Source organism: Rhinopithecus roxellana, chromosome 10, assembly GCF_007565055.1.
Source record: "Rhinopithecus roxellana isolate Shanxi Qingling chromosome 10, ASM756505v1, whole genome shotgun sequence".
Lineage (NCBI taxonomy): Eukaryota > Metazoa > Chordata > Mammalia > Primates > Cercopithecidae > Rhinopithecus > Rhinopithecus roxellana.
Window position 1 is genome coordinate 33,476,019 of NC_044558.1, and position 20,239 is coordinate 33,496,257.

Below are 20,239 nucleotides of genomic sequence, written 5' to 3' on the forward strand. Positions count from 1 at the left end.
TATGCTTTCTTCCAAACAAGGCTTTATATTTAATTACTTTTACTTTTTCAAAATTTTATATAATTTATTGGTAAACATTGATCTTCCAGAAACTAGTCATAGTTCAATCAATTTTCAGTCCTCACAAAAAGAAAAAATACTCATACATCTCCTAGGCTTGTAGTCTGCATCCTATCCTTTCCTTGTGGATTTAAATTTCATTTTTTTAGCTATTATTTTAGTGTGCTGTATGAAGCAAAGTGATTGGACATGGGTGACTAAACAGTCATCTTTAATTGGAATTTCAGTATTTTATGGTTTAAAAAGAGAATAATGTTTTCTTCATCACTCATGTTCATTATTCCCCATCCATTTATTTCTTTACAAAGATAATTAAAATCTCCAATGGAACTTCAGGTAGTCATTAAATGAGCACTTCAACAAACCTTTAGAACTAGAAGTACACAAGTACTAACTTACAATGTATGTCATGTATTGAAATATGACCAAGGGATATGTATATTCTCAAATTACTGTAGGTAGTACTGTATGTAAAAAAAGTGCCAGCCTCTATGTGTCACATTGCCTGTGAATCATCATCCTGGTTCATTCTCAAAAAGGTGTTTAGCATGAGAATTAAACTTTTATTAAAGTTACAAAAATATTTAAGACTTTAAAAAATATATTATTTAAGTAGAATCGCTTAGAATGTTAATAAAATTGCATAAATGAGTTGCATAAATAAACAACTAGAATATATCAAATAAAGATAATGATGTTACATATGATCCAAATAGCATATTGCAATGGCATATACTCATTTACTTTTTATACGTCAAGTTTATCCTCACTTATATGTTTGCCTATAATAGTAAGGACAACTGAGTATTTTCTTATTGTCCTCTCTAGGACAATAAGAAAACTAACTCTAAATGTTGGAGATCTGCAGGAGAATCTGTGAGTTTTAAAACCAACAATAAAAAATTAAGAGATTGGAAAAGGTTAGAGAAACTTGTAATTTGCATAGAGTAAATATCTAATAAATGATGTTGAGAAGTGAGCTGCGTATAAACAAATAACTGTTACATTTCTGTTGCTGAAAGGCTTCTAAGTGTAAGGACAAATGTTTAATGCATGGTGAGTCAAGGCCGCTTCCAATTCACATTTCAGATAGAACCAACAAAAATCATGTAGAAAGGTGGTTAGATGAGATGTTGGAAATATTGATAGTGAGCAAATATTCAAATCTGTTGAAAAAATCATTGCTTTCAAACTTCAGTTCCATATAATCTGGAGTCTCAGAAATTACCTCCAGGTCCTTCTCAATGTATGAAAGGGAATTTGAACACAAATGTTTGTTTTATGAGTCATCACAATATGAAATTCAGTTGAGAAATGAAACCTTCACCATGCAATTTTCATGTTGATCAGTTTGTCAATAGTTCAGAAGGAAAGTTTCATTCAGCTGAAAGTGGAACAAAGAAAAGCTGGGTTGGGGATTTTTACTTTTAGTGACTTTCCTGTCATTGTACCTGTTCATTTCTACTCAAGAACAGAAAAAAAAGTGGACAGTTGTTTTTTGTCTGCATTGACTTACAAGGTCTGATCTCTTCTGAGATATGGTACTGATTAAAAAAAGGTTTTGAACCATTTGGAATGCATTACTAAATGATGTTATGGAATACCTTTTCTTAAGAGCTTTAGGACCATGGTTCAAAACAGTTTTTCTTTGTATATCAGACAGGGGAATTAACAAAATCAAAGGTCCTAAACCCTTTGAAACTGTATACAGAAGTTTGTGGGAGGGGGCCTTAGTGCATTATTATGAAGAGAGTGTACACAGCTTTCATCAGATCCTTAAAGGGGTAAGAAAACTTTACAAAAGGACAATAGACATTTGATGAAAACAGTCTTTCCAATCCTATGATTGTATAAATATGCTTATATATTCAAGTTTACAAAAAAATAAATGAACTAGTAAACAGGAAGGAAAAGCTTGACTACATAAGACTTTAAGAAAAAATAAATATTTAGAAATAAAGACATGTTTCCTTAGAGCACTTAACATTGTGGCAGGCTTTTGTAATTTAGAAAGGAATGTCATTTACTTCATTTGGTGCAAAATAAATATAGAGAAAATAATATTTTTTATTAATTGTTTTAACATTTTTCAAAGTGTTTCAAAAAGTTAACTTTCACTAGTAACTGATGGTGGCCTAATATTATGATACTTTTTGACAGAGAAAGGACCACCAATAAAACTAAAGATAAGGTTCGCTTTCATTTTGTGTTATTTTGAGAAACTATATGTCATTGTGAAGAAACCAGTTTGTTCAACACAAGAAAGAAGGGTCACTTAAAGAACTTATTTACTTTATTTTATTTTTATTTTTAAATGTATTTATTGATTTTGGTTTTTCAAACATTTAATTAGCTAGTACTCATCAAATATTTTTGTTTGTTTGGTAAAAATTAATCCATATTTTGTAGTTATGTGCTAAAGATCATTACATTAAAACTATTTGAAACAAATTTTCCAAAAAGAATAAACTCAATTTTTGATTCACAGATTCATTTAAACTTTAGGATGTAGACTTTCTTTACTTGGCTTAGGAGTTAATTATCATGAACTCCTAATGTGATTTATTTTGCAATATTCACATTGACCCAAAGAGCAAAGTTTTACAAACCTGCGTGAAATAAAACACTACTTACAAGTAGTTAAAATCCATACTTATAGAGACTTTTGTAGATGAAATCCATGCTCACAGACTTTTGTAAATGTCACTCATGTTTATAAGACTGGAGGAAAAAGATGCCATTGCTTTCTTCTTATTTTTTTCTACATTTATTTATTATATTTAAGCTAATCTCTATCATATGTAACTCTATTAGCTTTATTCACTTTTTTAGTAGAACTCTTTAAATAATAGTTTCATGGTCTTTGAAGGATACAGTATTACTCTTACATCAACATATTGTGGGGACTGAGACAAGAAAACTGAAGAGTAGTAACGAGGGCTGTAAAGATTCTTTCCCACATAATTGATTTATGTCATCCCTGAAATGCAAGCAGGTCCTTGAAATTCAGTAATTGAGTGTCCTTGTACTTCTTCAGATCTGACACATTACATCTTTGTTATTGACTACCCTGAGTTTCCTTTAATTAACTTATAGAAGTTGCAACATGAGGAAGGTTTCCATTTGGGGTTACTAACTTCATTATAATGTCTTCACTGTCTAAAGTATGCTAATGGAGTTTGATGAGATAGAGTCCCTCCCTCCAGCAAATCTAACATGTCCTTAGATACTGTTTTACTTGGGTCATTTACAAGAACCTCCACCATATTGTAACATAGACTAATGATCACAAATAACATCAAGAGAACTATTCACTGAATGACTACTTGCTAATAAATAATAAATAATGTCAATTAATTCAACCAAAATTCACTTCAGATTACTTTTATCTGTTGTATTTTGTGCAGCTTCAGGATACTTACCATGATAATAATAATTACTATTACCCCATCAAGATACCAAAGTAGGTGTTTCAAGAATACAAAAATAAGTAATATGACCCTCAGCCTCAAGTAGATTATCTGCTAAATAACCTAAAACACTGTATTAATAATATAGAAACCAGTAAAAGCCATAATTGATTTGCAAGGTGATAGAAGGACTCAAGATATGGAAAGATACTCTATCAAACCAAAATTATGAAAATTTGTTTTCATAGTGTTAAATAATGACATTCACATCTACCCATATGTTTTTGACCATATTGAGCACATTATATGAGATGTGGTTTCCCCTGTTTCTCTGGATTTATTTTCCACTACTTTTCCCATATGTTATGTCACAATAGTAAGTCTTTTCTTTGAGACTCACGTAGGCCAATTTAGTTCCCATGTCAGGGTCTTTGCAACTGTTGTAACCTCTGCTGGAAAGTGTCCCATCTGCACTTTCACCACCAATTTTAACGTGCCTGGCTTCTCTTCATCATTAATGCCTTGATTCAAATATTATCTCTTAGTGTGGCTGAGCTGACCATACAATCTAAATTATACTCTTTATCTGTCCTGTGTCTGAGTTTCTCTCATTTGTAATACTGTCTTATATTATGAACCATTACCCTCTTATTTTCTCATATCACATTCCAATAGCTAAAATTATAATATAGTTAATTATATGTATTTATTTGTCTGTTGGCTGTATCTTCCTTGATTAGAATCTAAACCTCATGATAGCACAACTGTGTGTGTCTTCCTAACTGCTCTAAACTCAATGCTTAAAACATAGCATCAGCATGTAGAAGACATTCAACAATATTAATGAATTTTACATAGATGTGGTTGGGGACGTCACTGAACAGAAGAAAGTTTTATTTGACTCACTTTATATTTTAAATTGAACACAGATCTAGTTTTGTTCTTATTTAAATAATTTTGATGAATTTCATTATTTTTTTCAATGCAAAATATCAGCTTCATTTCCCTCATGATTTAACCTTGAGTGAGATTTTCACAAACAGAATTTAACAATTGATATGGTTTGGCTGCATTCCATTCAAATCTCACCTTGAATTGTAATAATCCCAACACGTAAAGGGTGGGGCCAAGTGGTAATAACTGATAAAAGAACAGTATGGGGGTGATTTCTCCCATACTATTATTGTGGTAGTGAGTGAATAAGTCTCACGAGATCAGATGATTTTATACGTGGGAATTCCCAAGCACAAGCTTTCTTGCCTGCCGTCATGTAAGACGTGACTTTGTAACTTATTCACCTTCTGTTATGATTGTAAGGCCTTCCCAACTACGTGGATCTATGAGTCAATTAAACCTCTTTCCTTCATAAATTTTGCAGTCTCAGATACGTATTTATTAGCAGCATCTGAACAGACGAATACACGCATGCATTTAGATCTTAAAGATACTGAAAGAATTTCAAGGGCTAGAGAACCAGCAAAAAGTGGAGAAAGAAAAATCTATTTCTGGCTTGTGGACAGGGAAGACAAAGTATTTGAGAAATATCAAGTGGTTGAATTAGACTGGATCTCAAGGTTTGTGTATCAAAATAGTAGGAACTAAGACTGAAAAGTAGAGAGAAGATGAGATGAATTAAAGGGATTCTTTTAGGCTAGCACTTTAAATTTTACAAAGATCACATCTGAATTGAAAGATACAAAAAGATAGAATTTAGGAAAGGGGCATTTGAGGTTTAAGAAGCTTGTTAGCATGGAACAGAAGTAGGAAAACCTACTCACTGCTCTTAATTCAGTTTGAGCTCAAACATCGAAGGCACACAACTTTCAAACCCAGTATGATATAATAGGTGTCCTCATTCTTCTCCAAGCCCACCGTGGAAACTTAGAAATGTAAGTCCTAGGAACAGCTCCAGTCTCTACCTCCCAGCGCGAGCCACACAGAAGACCGGTGATTTCTGCATTTTCAACTGAGGTACTGGGGTCATCTCACTAGGGAGTGCCAGACAATCGGTGCTGGTCAGTAGCTGCAGCCCGACCAGGGAGAGCTGAAGCAGGGTGAGGCATTGCCTCACCTGGGAAGTGCAAGGGGGAAAGGAATCCCTTTTCCTAGCCAGGGGAACTGAGACACACAACACCTGGAAAATCAGGTAATTCCCACCCCAATACTGCGCTTTAAGCAAATGGGCACACCAGGAGATTATACCCACACATGGCCGGGAGGGTCCCATGGCCACAGAGCCTCCCTCATTGCTAGCACAGCAGTCTGTGATCTAACTGGAAGGCAGCAGCGAGGCTGGGGGAGGGGCGCCCGCCATTGCTGAGGCTTAAGTAGGTAAACAAAGCCACTGGGAAGCTCAAACTGGGTGGAGCTCACAGCAGCTCAAGGAAACCTGCCTATCTCTGTAGACTCCACCTCTGGGGACAGGGCAAAGCTAAACAACAACACAAAAAAAGCAGCAGAAACTTGTGCAGACGCAAACGACTCTGTCTGACAGCTTTGAAGAGAGCAGTCGATCTCCCAACATGGAAGTTGAGATCTGAGAACGGACAGACTGTCTGCTCAAGTGGGTCCCTGACCCCTGAGTAGCCTAACTTGGAGACATCCCCCTCTAGGGGCAGTCTGACACCCCACACCTCACAGGGTGGAGTACACCCCTGAGAGGAAGCCTCCAAAGTAAGAATCAGACAGGTACGCTCGCTGTTCAGCAATATTCAATCTTCTGCAACCTCTGCTGCTGATACCCAGGCAAACAAGGTCTGGAGTGGACCTCAAGCAATCTCCAACAGACCTACAGCTGAGGGTCCTGACTGTTACAAGGAAAACTATCAAACAGCAAGAACACCTATACCAAAACCCCATCAGTACATCACCATCATCAAAGACCAGAGACAGATAAAACCACAAAGATGGGGAAGAAGCAGGGCAGAAAAGCTGGAAATTCAAAAAATAAGGGCGCATCTCCCCCTGCAAAGGAGCGCAGATCATCACCAGCAACGGATCAAAGCTGGTCAGAGAATGACTTTGACGAGATGAGAGAAGAAGGCTTCAGTCCATCAAACTTCTCAGAGCTAAAGCAGGAATTACGTACCCAGAGCAAAGAAACTAAAAATCTTGAAAAAAGAGTGGAAGAATTGACAGCTAGACTAATTAATGCAGAGAAGGTCATAAACGAAATGACAGAGATGAAAACCATGACATGAGATATACGTGACAAATCCACAAGCTTCAGTAACCGACTCGATCAACTGGAAGAAAGAGTATCAGCGATTGAGGATCAAATGAATGAAATGAAGCGAGAAGAGAAACCAAAAGAAAAAAGAAGAAAAAGAAATGAACAAAGCCTGCAAGAAGTATGGGATTATGTAAAAAGACCAAATCTACGTCTGATTGGGATGCCTGAAAGTGAGGGGGAAAATGGAACCAAGTTGGAAAACACTCTTCAGGATATCATCCAGGAGAACTTCCCCAACCTAGTAGGGCAGGCCAACATTCAAATTCAGGAAATACAGAGAACACCACAAAGATACTCCTCGAGAAGAGCAACTCCAAGACACATAATTGCCAGATTCACCAAAGTTGAAATGAAGGAAAAAATCTTAAGGGCAGCCAGAGAGAAAGGTCGGGTTACCCACAAAGGGAAGCCCATCAGACTAACAGCAGATCTCTTGGCAGAAACTCTACAAGCCAAAAGAGAGTGGGGACCTGATATTCAACATTCTTAAAGAAAAGAATTTTAAACCCAGAATTCCATATCCAGCCAAACTAAGTTTCATAAGTGAAGGAGAAATCAAATCCTTTACAGATAAGCAAATGCTTAGAGATTTTGTCACCACCAGGCCTGCCTTACAAGAGATCCTGAAGGAAGCCCTAAACATGGAAAGGAACAACCGGTACTAGCCATTGCAAAAACATGCCAAAATGTAAAGACCATCGAGGCTAGGAAGAAACTGCATCAACTAACGAGCAAAATAACCAGTTAATACCATAATGGCAGGATCAAGTTCACACATAACAATATTAACCTTAAATGTAAATGAACTAAATGCTCCAATTAAAAGACACAGACTGGCAAACTGGATAAAGAACCAAGACCCATCAGTCTGCTGTATTCAGGAGACCCATCTCACATGCAGAGACATACATAGGCTCAAAATAAAGGGATGGAGGAAGATCTATCAAGCAAATGGAGAACAAAAAAAGGCAGGGGTTGCAATCCTAGTCTCTGATAAAATAGACTTTAAACCATCAAAGATCAAAAGAGACAAAGAAGGCCATTACATAATGGTAAAGGGATGAATTCAACAGGAAGAGCTAACTATCCTAAATATATATGCACCCAATACAGGAGCACCCAGATTCATCAAGCAAGTCCTTAGAGACTTACAAAGAGACTTAGACTCCCATACAATAATAATGGGAGACTTCAACACTCCAGTGTCAACATCAGACAGATCAACGAGACAGAAAGTTAACAAGGATATCCAGGAATTGAACTCATCTCTGCACCAAGCGGACCTAATAGACATCTATAGAACTCTCCACCCCAAATCAACAGAATATACATTCTTCTCAGCACCACATCACACTTATTCCAAAATTGACCACATAATTGGAAGTAAAGCAGTCCTTAGCAAATGTAAAAGAACAGAAATTATAACCAACTGTCTCTCAGACCACAGTGCAATCAAACTAGAACTCAGGACTAAGAAACTCAATCAAAACCGCTCAACTACATGGAAACTGAACAACCTGCTCCTGAATGACTACTGGGTACATAACGAAATGAAGGCAGAAATAAGGATGTTCTTTGAAACCAATGAGAACAAAGATACAACATACCAGAATCTCTGGGACACATTTAAAGCAGTGTGTACAGGGAAATTTATAGAACTAAATGCCCACAAGAGAAAGCAGGAAAGATCTAAAATTGACACTCTAACATCACAATTAAAAGAATTGGAGAAGCAAGAGCAAACACATTCAAGAGCTAGCAGAAGGCAAGAAATAACTAAGATCAGAGCAGAACTGAAGGAGATAGAGACACAAAAAAACCCTCCAAAAAATCAATGAATCCAGGAGTTGGTTTTTTGAAAAGATCAACAAAATTGACAGACTGCTAGCAAGGCTAATAAAGAAGAAAAGAGAGAAGAATCAAATAGACGCAATAAAAAATGATAAAGGGGTATATCACCACCGACCCCACAGAAATACAAACTACCATCAGAGAATACTATAAACACCTCTACGCAAATCAACTAGAAAATCTAGAAGAAATGGATCATTTCCTGGACACTTACACTCTTCCAAGACTAAACCAGGAAGAATTTGAATCCCTGAATAAACCAATTGCAGGCTCTGAAATTGAGGCAATAATTAATAGCCTACCAACCAAAAAAAGTCCAGGACCAGATGGATTCACAGCTGAATTCTACCAGAGGTACAAGGAGGAGCTGGTACCATTCCTTCTGAAACTATTCCAATCAATAGAAAAAGAGGGAATCCTCCCTAACTCATTTTATGAGGCCAACACCATCCTCATACCAAAGCCTGGCAGAGACACAACAAAAAAAGAGAATTTTAGACCAATATCCCTGATGAACATCTATGCAAAAATTCTCAATAAAATACTGGCAAACCGGATTCAGCAGCACATCAAAAAGCTTATCCACCATGATCAAGAGGGCTTCATCCCTGGGATGCAAGGCTGGTTCAACATTCGCAAATTAATGAACGTAATCCAGCATATAAACAGAACCAAAGACAAGAACCACATGATTATCTCAATAGATGCAGAAAAGGCTTTTGACAAAATTCAACAGCCCTTCATGCTAAAAACGCTCAATAAATTCGGTATTGATGGAACGTATCTCAAAATAATAAGATCTATTTATGACAAACCCACAGCTAATATCATACTGAATGGGCAAAAACTGGAAAAATTCCCTTTGAAAACTGGCACAAGACAGGGATGCCCTCTCTCACCACTCCTATTCAACATAATGTTGGAAGTTCTGGCTAGGGCAATCAGGCAAGAGAAAGAAATAAAGGTATCCAGTTAGGAAAAGAAGAAGTCAAATTGTCCCTGTTTGCAGATGACATGATTGTATATTTAGAAAACCCCATTGTCTGAGCTCAAAATCTCCTTAAGCTGATAAACAACTTCAGCAAAGTCTCAGGATACAAAATTAATGTGCAAAAATCACAAGCATTCTTATACACCAGTAACAGACAACCAGAGAGCGAAATCATGAATGAATTTCCATTCACAATTGCTTCAAAGAGAATAAAATACCTAGGAATCCAACTTACAAGGGATGTAAAGGACCTCTTCAAGGACAACTACAAACCACTGCTCAGTGAAATCAAAGAGGACACAAACAAATGGAAGAACATACCATGCTCATGGATAGGAAGAATCAATATCCTGAAAATGGCCATACTGCCCAAGGTTATTTATAGATTCAATGCCATCCCCATCAAGCTACCAATGACTTTCTTCACAGAATTGGAAAAAACTGCTTTAAAGTTCATATGGAACCAAAAAAGAGCCCGCATTGCCAAGACAATCCGAAGTCAAAAGAACAAAGCTGGAAGCATCACGCTACCTGACTTCAAACTATACTACAAGGCTACAGTAACCAAAACAGCATGGTACTGGTACCAAAACAGAGCTATAGACCAATGGAACAGAACAGAGTCCTCAGAAATAATACCACACATCTACAGCCATCTGATCTTTGACAAACCTGAGAGAAACAAGAAATGGGGAAAGGATTCCCTATTGAATAAATGGTGCTGGGAAAATTGGCTAGCCATAAGTAGAAAGCTGAAACTGGATCCTTTCCTTACGCCTTATACGAAAATTAATTCAAGATGGATTAGAGACTTAAATGTTAGACCTAAAACCATAAAAACCCTAGAAGAAAACCTAGATAGTACCATTCAGGACATAGGCATGGACAAGGACTTTGTGTCTAAAACACCAAAAGCAATGGCAGCAAAAGCCAAAATTGACAAATGGGATCTAATTAAACTAAAGAGCTTCTGCACAGCAAAAGAAACTACCATCAGAGTGAACAGGCAACCTACAGAATGAGAAAAAATTTTGTAATCTACTCATCTGACAAAGGGCTAATATCCAGAACTTACAGAGAACTCAAACAAATTTACAAGAAAAAAACAAACAACCCCATCAAAAAGTGGGCAAAGGATGTGAACAGACATTTCTCAAAAGAAGACATTCATACAGCCAACAGACACATGAAAAAATGCTCATCATCACTCGCCATCAGAGAAATGCAAATCAAAACCACAATGAGATACCATCTCACTCCAGTTAGAATGGCAATCATTAAAAAGGAAACAACAGGTGGGGGAGAGGATGTGGAGAAATTGGAACACTTTTACACTGTTGGTGGGATTGTAAACTAGTTCAACCATTATGGAAAACAGTATGGCGATTCCTCAAGGATCTAGAACTAGATGTACCATATGACCCAGCCATCCCACTACTGGGTATATACCCAAAAGATTATAAATCATGCTGTTATAAAGACACATGCACACACGTTTATTGCGGCACTATTCACAACAGCAAAGACTTGGAATCAACCCAAATGTCCATCTGTGACAGACTGGATTAAGAAAATGTGGCACATATACACCATGGAATATTATGCAGCCATAAAAATAGATGAGTTTGCGTCCTTTGTAGGGACATGGATGCACCTGGAAACCATAATTCTCAGCAAAGTATCACAAGAAGAGAAAACCAAACACCGCATGTTCTCACTCATAGGTGGGAACTGAACAATGCGATCACTTGGACACAGGAAGGGAACATCACACATCGGGGCCTATCATGGGGAGGGGGTGGGAGGAGGGATTGCATTGGGAGTTATACCTGATATAAATGACGAATTGATGGGTGCTGACGAGTTGATGGGTGCAGCACACCAACATGGCACAAGTATACATATGTAACAAACCTGCACGTTATGCACATGTACCCTAGAACTTAAAGTATAATAATAATAAAAAAAAAGAAGTGTAAGTCCTATGACTGCACTCATTTCTCTCCTCATTATACTTAGTATTTATATTTGTATTTTTTATGGGACTCTTATTGAATAGCACAGTTTATTTTGTTTAATTTTAAGTACAATTTTCTATTTAGAAACATAATATTTACATAGAAAAAGACTTTTCCTGTGTAATACAGTCTCTGACGATGCCTAGAATTAACCCTTACATTCTGTGGTTAGACAAACAAAATCTTTTCCTCATCCTCACCCTACACTCCCCACCATGCTCAGCTGTGATCTCACCATGGTACTTTATCCATGGTTACAGAAGAATGTTCCTCACAGTTTTACTCAGGAATAAAGTTTCTGGTAATACATTTTCATATGTTTAATTTTTCTTTGTTTTTAAAGTTTATTCTGCAATTCATAGTCTAAAGTCTTCTTTCCACATCCTTATTACATTAAATCTATGATTAAATCTCTGCTCAAGAGATTTCATCTCCCTTAGGATTTTTTTTTCTACCACTGGGAAACAATTCTAAGATTCCCACTGAGGCAATCTGACCCTGATTGAGATCTAATCTTTGCTAGTATACCTTACTAACCTTGACTCAAATATCTATTATTTATTGGTCTCCAAACTTCTATTTCACAGTTTATGGCCAGTATGTGCTAGACTGACATTGGCATCTTAAACTTATTTTTTGCCTTGACCACTTTAAGAATGATGTATTTTTAAAATACAACCAGCAGAAAAGGTTCATTTTAGTGACATATAACACTGAGACAAGGTTGTAATTCAAAAACAAAACAGAACAAAGGCCTAGTAGACAAGTTAAAAGATGGTTAAAATTAATGGACTTTGGGTTTTATAAAGGCTTTGTGACTGTATGAAATACACAAGGCAAACAACTTAGTAACAACAGGATATTTATCTTATAAAATATGATCTATCATTTGCATAGATTTTTAGAAGTGGTATAGTTCATTGACAATAATTGTATATCAACTATAGTCATCATGCTATGCAATAGAACACCAGAATTTATTCCTCTTACCTAACTGAAAATGTATACTTGGACTAACATCTCCTTTTTCTCATCTAATCCGTGCCTGCATCCTGTGGTAACCACCATTTTACTCCCTATGAGTTTAGTTTTTTTTTTTTTTTTCCATTCCACATATAAATAAGATTATATAGTATTTTCCTCTTTGTGACTGGCTTATTTTACATAACATAATGTCCTCCAGGCTTCTTCATGTCGTTGCAAATGACAGAATTTTCTGTCTTTTAAAGGCTAAATATTATTCCAGTGTCTACTTATAGAATATTTTAAAAATCCATTCATCTGTTGATGAAGATTTAGGTTTAAGTCTGGCAAGGATTTATTAGGAAGCTTATTATCATAGAGAATAAAAGCCATGAAAAGAAGAACTCACATCTCCAAATTCTGGCATTGAACTTTAACACTAGTTAGAAGCTAATAAACATTAAGGAGGTTCTGAGGAGAATCTTAACTAAGTCTCAATCTTGCTGACTACCCACACACACAGAAATGATCCCAATGCTCTCCTCAGGCTGCTTAGCCATGCAGTGGAAAAGACCTTCTCCCCAAGCTTAAGCTATCACTCAACAGCAGGAGACTCCTGCTCTTCTAGCTATGACCACAGGACACTTGTGCGTGACAGACAACTCCAAGCTGGGCAACTTGACATGCATGCTAAACAAAGAAAAGGGAAAGAAGCAAGTAGGAACAAGTGTTTCCAGTTGCAGACTCTCCTGTTGGCTACTACTGACAGAATCCTGAGGTGTCAGAAAGTTTCCTACAGCCCACAAATAGTATCCATTTCTTTTAAAAACAAGTCACACAACAATCCTGCCACAAAGCAACATGACACTTGGAATCACGTGGCCACATCCACTGGAAAAGCAAACATTATCCATGACTGTTAGATGCCACCCAGCCCAAGACTCAATTTCTGCAGTGACCTAGAGAACCACGATTTTCTCCTGACACCCACACATCATATCTTCTCATATCTTGACCATTGAGAATAATGTTGCAATGAACATGAGAGTGCAGACCGCTCCCCAACACACTGATTACAGTTCCTTTAGTTATATACCCAGAAAGAGGATTACTGAATCATACAGTAATTCTATTTTTAGTTTTTTTGAGGAAACTTCATACTGTTTTTCAAAATGACTGTACTAATTTACAGTCCCACCAATGTGGTATAAGGGTTCCCCTTTCTCTACATTCTCACCAAGAATTATTATCTTTCTTTTTTTTTATAGACGTGATATCTCAGGTGGTTTTAACTTACATTTCCCCAATATTAGCAATGAACATTTTGTATATATATTTATTGGTCATTATTATGTCTTCATTTGAGAAATGGCTATTCCAGTCCTTTGCCAACATTAAAATAGCTTTTTTTTTTTCCTTGTTATTGAGTAGTATGAGTTCCTTGTATATTTTGGATCTTAGTTTCTTATCAGAAGTATTCTTTGCAAATATTTGTCCCTATCTCTTTATTTCTTTTCTTCGCTATACTGAAGAGTTTTAGTAGGATGAAATCCCATTTCTCTATTTTTACCTTTGTTGTCTGTACTTTAGGATCTTATTCAAGAAATCACTGCCCAGATCAGTGTCATGGGGTCTTTCCCTGTTTTCTTTCAGAAGTTTTATAACTTCAGGTCTTAAATGTAAACCTTTAATGTATTTTGATTTGATTCTTGCATAACAGATGAAATAGTGTTCATTTGTATCTTCTGAATGTAAATATCCAATTTTTCCAACACCATTCATTGAATAGACTATCCTTTACCCATTGTGTGCTCTTGGCCCGTGTGTCAAAAAAAAATCAACTGACTGTAAATCGGCCAACTTAATTCTGGACTCTTTATCCAGTTCCATTGGTCTATGTGTCTGTCTTTATGCCAATACCATGCTGTTTTTAAAGTTAGCATAAGGAAAGAAATACAAAGATCAGAGAAAAATAAATAAAATAGAGATAAGAAAATGAAAGATCAATGAAATTAAGAATTTATTCTTTAAAAAAAGCTAAACAAAATTGACAAACCCTTACCTAGACTAAAAAAAGAGAGGTAAGATTCAAAATTAGAAATGAAAAAGAAGACATCACAATTGATAACATAAAATACAAGGGACCTTAACAGACTACTATGAACAATTATACACCAACAAATTGGACAAAATAGGATTAATGAATACATTTCTATAAACATATAAATTACTGAGACAGAATCACGAAGAAATTAGAAATTAGAACAAACCCATAACAAATAAGGAGATAGAATCAGTAATTAAAATAATCTCATCAAAGAAATGCCCTAAACCAGATGGCTTCATGGCTGAATTCTACCAAACAATTAAAGAACTAATACCAATCCTGAAAATCTTTCAAAAAATTAAAAAATAGAGAATACTTCTAAGCTCATTTTGTGAGATCAGCACTATTCTGATACTAATGCTAGACAAAGACAACACAAATAAAGAAAAGTACAGACCAATGTCACTGGTGAATATGGATGCAAAAATTATCAACAGAATACTAGCAGACTAGATTCAGCAGTACACTAAGAGAATTATTCACCTCAACCAAATGGGATACAAGGTTGGCTCAATATATGCAAATCAATAAATGTAATTCACCATGTTAAGAAAACAAAGGCACAACACATATGATCATCTCAGTAGATGCAGAAAAGCATATGACAAAATTCAACATCCTTTCATGATAAAACTCCAACAAATTAAGTCTGAGTGCAATGACTCACACCTGTAATCCCAGCACTTTGGAAGACTGAGGCAGGCAGATGACCTGAGGTTGAGAGTTTAAGGCCAGCTTGGCCAACATGGTGAAACCCCATCTCTACTAAAAATACAAAAATGAGCTGGGTGTGGTGGCACACGTTTAATCCCAGCTACCTGGGAAGTGAGTGGGGAGAATCACTTGAACCTGGGAGGCAGAGGTTGCAGTGAGCCAAGATGGCACCACTGCACTCCAGCCTGGGCAGCAGAGTAAGACTCCATCTCAAAATAAATAAATAAGTAAATAAATACCCAATAAATTAGGTATGGAAGGAATGTTTCTTAACACAATAAGAGCCATGTATGAAAAGCCCACAGCTAACATCCTACTCAATGGTGAAAAATTAAAGGCATTTCCTCCAAGGTATACATACCCACAAGACAAGGATGCCCACTCACAAGAGTTCTGTTCAACACAGTCCTGGGAATCCTAGACAAACTAATCAGGCAAATAAATAAGCAAATAAATAAATAAAAGTTATCCAGATATGAAAAAATAGTGAAATTGTCTCTGTTTGCTGATGACAAAATCTTAAATGTAGACAATCCTAAAGATTCCATCAAAAATCTGTTAGAACTGATAAGCAAATTTAGTAAAGTTGCAGGATAATAAATCAATGTACAAAAATAAAAAATCACTAGTGTTTCTACGAACTACTACATGAACTACAGTACACTATGAACTACTTGTAAAATAAATTAGGCTAACAATCTCATTTATAATAGCAAAAAAAAAAAAAAAAAAAAACGAGTAAATTTAATCAAGGTGAAATTTAGACATGTGAAAGATTTGTATACTAAAATCTATAAAATACTGAGGAAAGAAAATAAAGATGACACAAGAAGTGGAAAAATATGCTGTGTTCATGGATTACAAGAATTTATATTGTTAAAATGTCCATACTACCCAAAGTGATGTAAAGATTCAAGGCAATCTCTGTCAAAATTCTTCACAGAAGTAGAAAAAAAATCAAAAAATTTGTATGAAGCCACTAAAGACCCAGAAGCCAAAAAATCTTGGCCAAGAGAACAAAGCAGGAAGCATCACATTACCAGATTTCAAAATGTATTGCAAAGCTATAAAGACCAAAACAGCATGGCATTGGTATTTGCATACATTTTAAACTTATCTATTTTAATAAACAAATATATAATTGGTTACAATTTTCATCTATTATTATACATGTGTGTACAAAAACAAAGCAAAATAAGCTCCCTTCATTATCTTAAGTATCAAAATGATCTTAAAGACAATGCAATATTTACATATTGCAACATATATAAAGTTCTCTTATATATTGCCACATATATAAAGTTCAAAAAAAAATTTTGGAGATTCATTTCTAACATGATAGAATGAGAAAGTCAATAAATGCATTCCCCCAAAAGCAACCATAAAGTTGGACAAAACTGTCAAATCAATAATTTCAATACTCTGGAAATTGACTAGTAACACTGAACAAGCTAAGCGTTAATTCATGAAGACTATTGAGCTGCAAGTGAGAAGAGATTGAAGTGCATTGTGTTCTTGCCTGGAGTTTTGTCCACTGTCTCTGCTCTGGTAGCATGTCAGGTCTAGCTAGACACACAGTCTATGAAAACCAGAAGTATTGCTGCCACTGCTAGAATGGTCTTACTTGACTTACTACTAATTCTACTTTTAGGAATCTACCTAAGATAAATGAACACATATGTCCTCTTAAAGGTTTGTATGTGAATGCTCAAAGAAGCATTATTTGTAAGAGCTAAAAAATTGAACAATTTCAAATACAGTAAGTCTTTCCTTAACATCATCAACAGGTTATTAGAAACTGTGACTTTAAGTGAAATTATGTATAACAAAACCAATTTTACCACAGGCTAATCAATATAAAGAAGATTGTTAATTTCCTATGTCATTACTCTGGTCACAAAAGCATCATGGTACTTCTAAATATGGATCAAAACCTTTCTCATATTAAATATTGAAATAAATGTGAGCCATATATACATTTAAGAAAGATGGATAAAAACCAGTAAGATACTTATTAACCCAATTATTGCACTTCAGGGTCATGGGTGGCCAAAACCTAATGCAGCTCAAGGCACAAGGTGGAAACCAGCCCTGGATAGGATGCCATCCTATCATAGGGCATACTGACACATGACCCCATACTCACACTGGGACCATTTTGACATACTAATAAGTCTAACATGAATATCTTTGGGATATGAGAGAAAACTGGAGTACCTGGAAAAAACTTATGCAGCCATGGGGAGAATGTGCAAACTCCACACTGACAGTGGTTTTATGCAGTAATTGGTGATTTTTTTTCCTCACCAGTGTAATAACAAAACAACATCAAATAAAATGACGTTATTAAAGAAGTTGCTGTATCCTTTGACTGATGCTTAAACAAAATGTAGCATATGCATATAATCGAATACTATTCACCAGTAAAAATGAATTAAAACAAATAAATGTGTATGCTACAACATGGATATATCTCAAAAACCACATGTCAAGTGAAATAAGCCAGACACAATAGACTATAGTACAATTCAGTTGGGGCCTAGGTGAGAATTATTTGCATGTGGGGTGGGGGAAAATTTTGAGGATGATGGAAAAAAGTTCTAAAATGAGGTTATGCTAGCAGTTACATAACCCTATAAACTAATTAAAAAATTGTTGACCTATATACTTACCATAGATACCTTTTAGAATATGTAAATAATATATTAAAAGCTGTACAAATAAATTAACATCAAAAAACAATCACAGTGCCAACTTAAAAAAGTAGAATAATTACTAAAGAATAATAATTACTAAAGTAATAATTACTAAAGAATTTTTATTCTTTAGTATTTAAATACATAGAAATATTAGAGATACATTTAATAAAGAAAAAAACAATAAATCATTCAATCTTGCAAAAAAAAATTGATGTCACATTATTCCTCATGTGAACCCCAAATATCTGAGACAGGTTTAAGTTAATTTAGAAAGTTTATTTTGCCAAAGTGAAGGACACACGCCCTTGACACAGTCTCAGGAGGTCCTGAGGATATGTGCCCAAGGTGGCTGGGACACAGCTTGTTTTTTTTTTTCATTTTAGGGAGACATGAGATATCAATCAATATGTGTAATGTGTACATTGGTTATGTCAGGAAAGGTGGGACAACTCAAGGCAGGGAGGGGGCTTCCAGGTCACAGGTATGAAAGAAAATTGCATTTTCTTGAGTTTCTGATTAGCCTTTTCAAAGGAGGCAATCAGATATGCATTCATCTCAGTGAGCAGAGAGATGACTTTGAAAAGAATGGGAGACAAGTTTGCCCTAAGCAGTTCCCAGCTTGATTTTTCCCGTTAGCTTAAATATTAAATTAATATTTAAATATTATGCTATTTTATGTAAGAGACTTGAGTATCCATAGATTTGGGTGTCTATGGGCATCCTGGAACCAATCCTCCATATATATGAAGGGACAGCTCTAACCCTAAAAATACACATACTACCAATAAAAATTTTGAAGACTATACAAACTTTTCTAAACTATCAATGACAAAAAACAAATTTTGATACATAACTCTAGAGAAAGACTCAATTTTCTAACTCTTCTCGGTATAGCAAATCATACTACAAAATAATTTTCATACAGGGAGAATATGTATATATAACAGAATATATAACCAGAAACAAAAACCAAAAATTTGTTTTAAAGATTGAACAAGAGAGCTAATCAATAAAATGTGTTTCATTTTTGAATATTTATGGTAGTGATTGTCAGCTGTTTAAAAAATATAACTTTTTGAAATTTGTTTTTCATGTTCTAAATAAACATGTACTTTAGTCTAAGTTGGTATTCATAACTTCTAACATTTTATTCTTCTTGAAGAGATTTCCGCCTGTAATTTGTATAAGCTTTATGACCTAGAAAAACTTTGATCTGCCGTTGGCCTTAATGACATTTTTAAGTCTGTGGCATTCTTTGTCTAGTCCATACTGGCATTTCCAAATAGTCAGTGTATGATTTATTGTGTCCTGGTCTCTGCCACTAGTGGAAGACCCTGAAGCTTCCTTCTCCCTTCCTAAGGTCAGAGCTTCTTTATTTCTCATGATTTAGAATTATTGGCTAGTCTGGGACAGTTATGTTTGGGACAGTCCAACCATTGACGTCTCTACTGCGGGAGTATAAATTAGTTCAACCATTGTGGAAGACAGTGTGGCAATTCCTCAAGGTTCTAGAACCAGAAATACCATTTGACCCAGCAATTCCATTGTTGGGTGTATACCCTAGGGATTATAAACCATTCTTTTATAAAGACACATGCACACATATGATTACTGCAACACTATTTACAATAGCAAAGACTTGGAACCAACCCAAATGCCCATCAATGGTAGACTGGATAAAGAAAATGTGGCATATATACACCATGGAATACTATGCAGCCATAAAAAAACAATGAATTAATGTCCTTTGCAGGGACATGGATGAAGCTGGAAACCATCATTCTCAGCAAACTAACACAGGAACAGAAAACCAAACACCACATGTTCTCACTCATAAGTGGGAGTTGAACAATGAGAACACATGGACACAGGAAGGGGAACATCACACAGTGGGGCCTGTTGCGGTGTGAGGGGCAAGGGGAGGGAAAGCATTAGGAGAAATACCTAATGCATGTTGGGCTTCAGATCTAGATGATGGATTGATGACTTCAGCAAACAACCATGGCACATGTATACCTATGCAACAAACCTGCACATTCTGCACACGAATCCCAGAATTTAAAGTAAAATTTAAAAAATAAAAATAAAAACAAAACCCTCTTACCTTTTCACTGGGTGCAAAGGAACCTATCCTTTCTTATTCAAAGCTCTCCTTCTATAAAAGAAAAAGAGAAATTGACTTCTAGCATTTCTT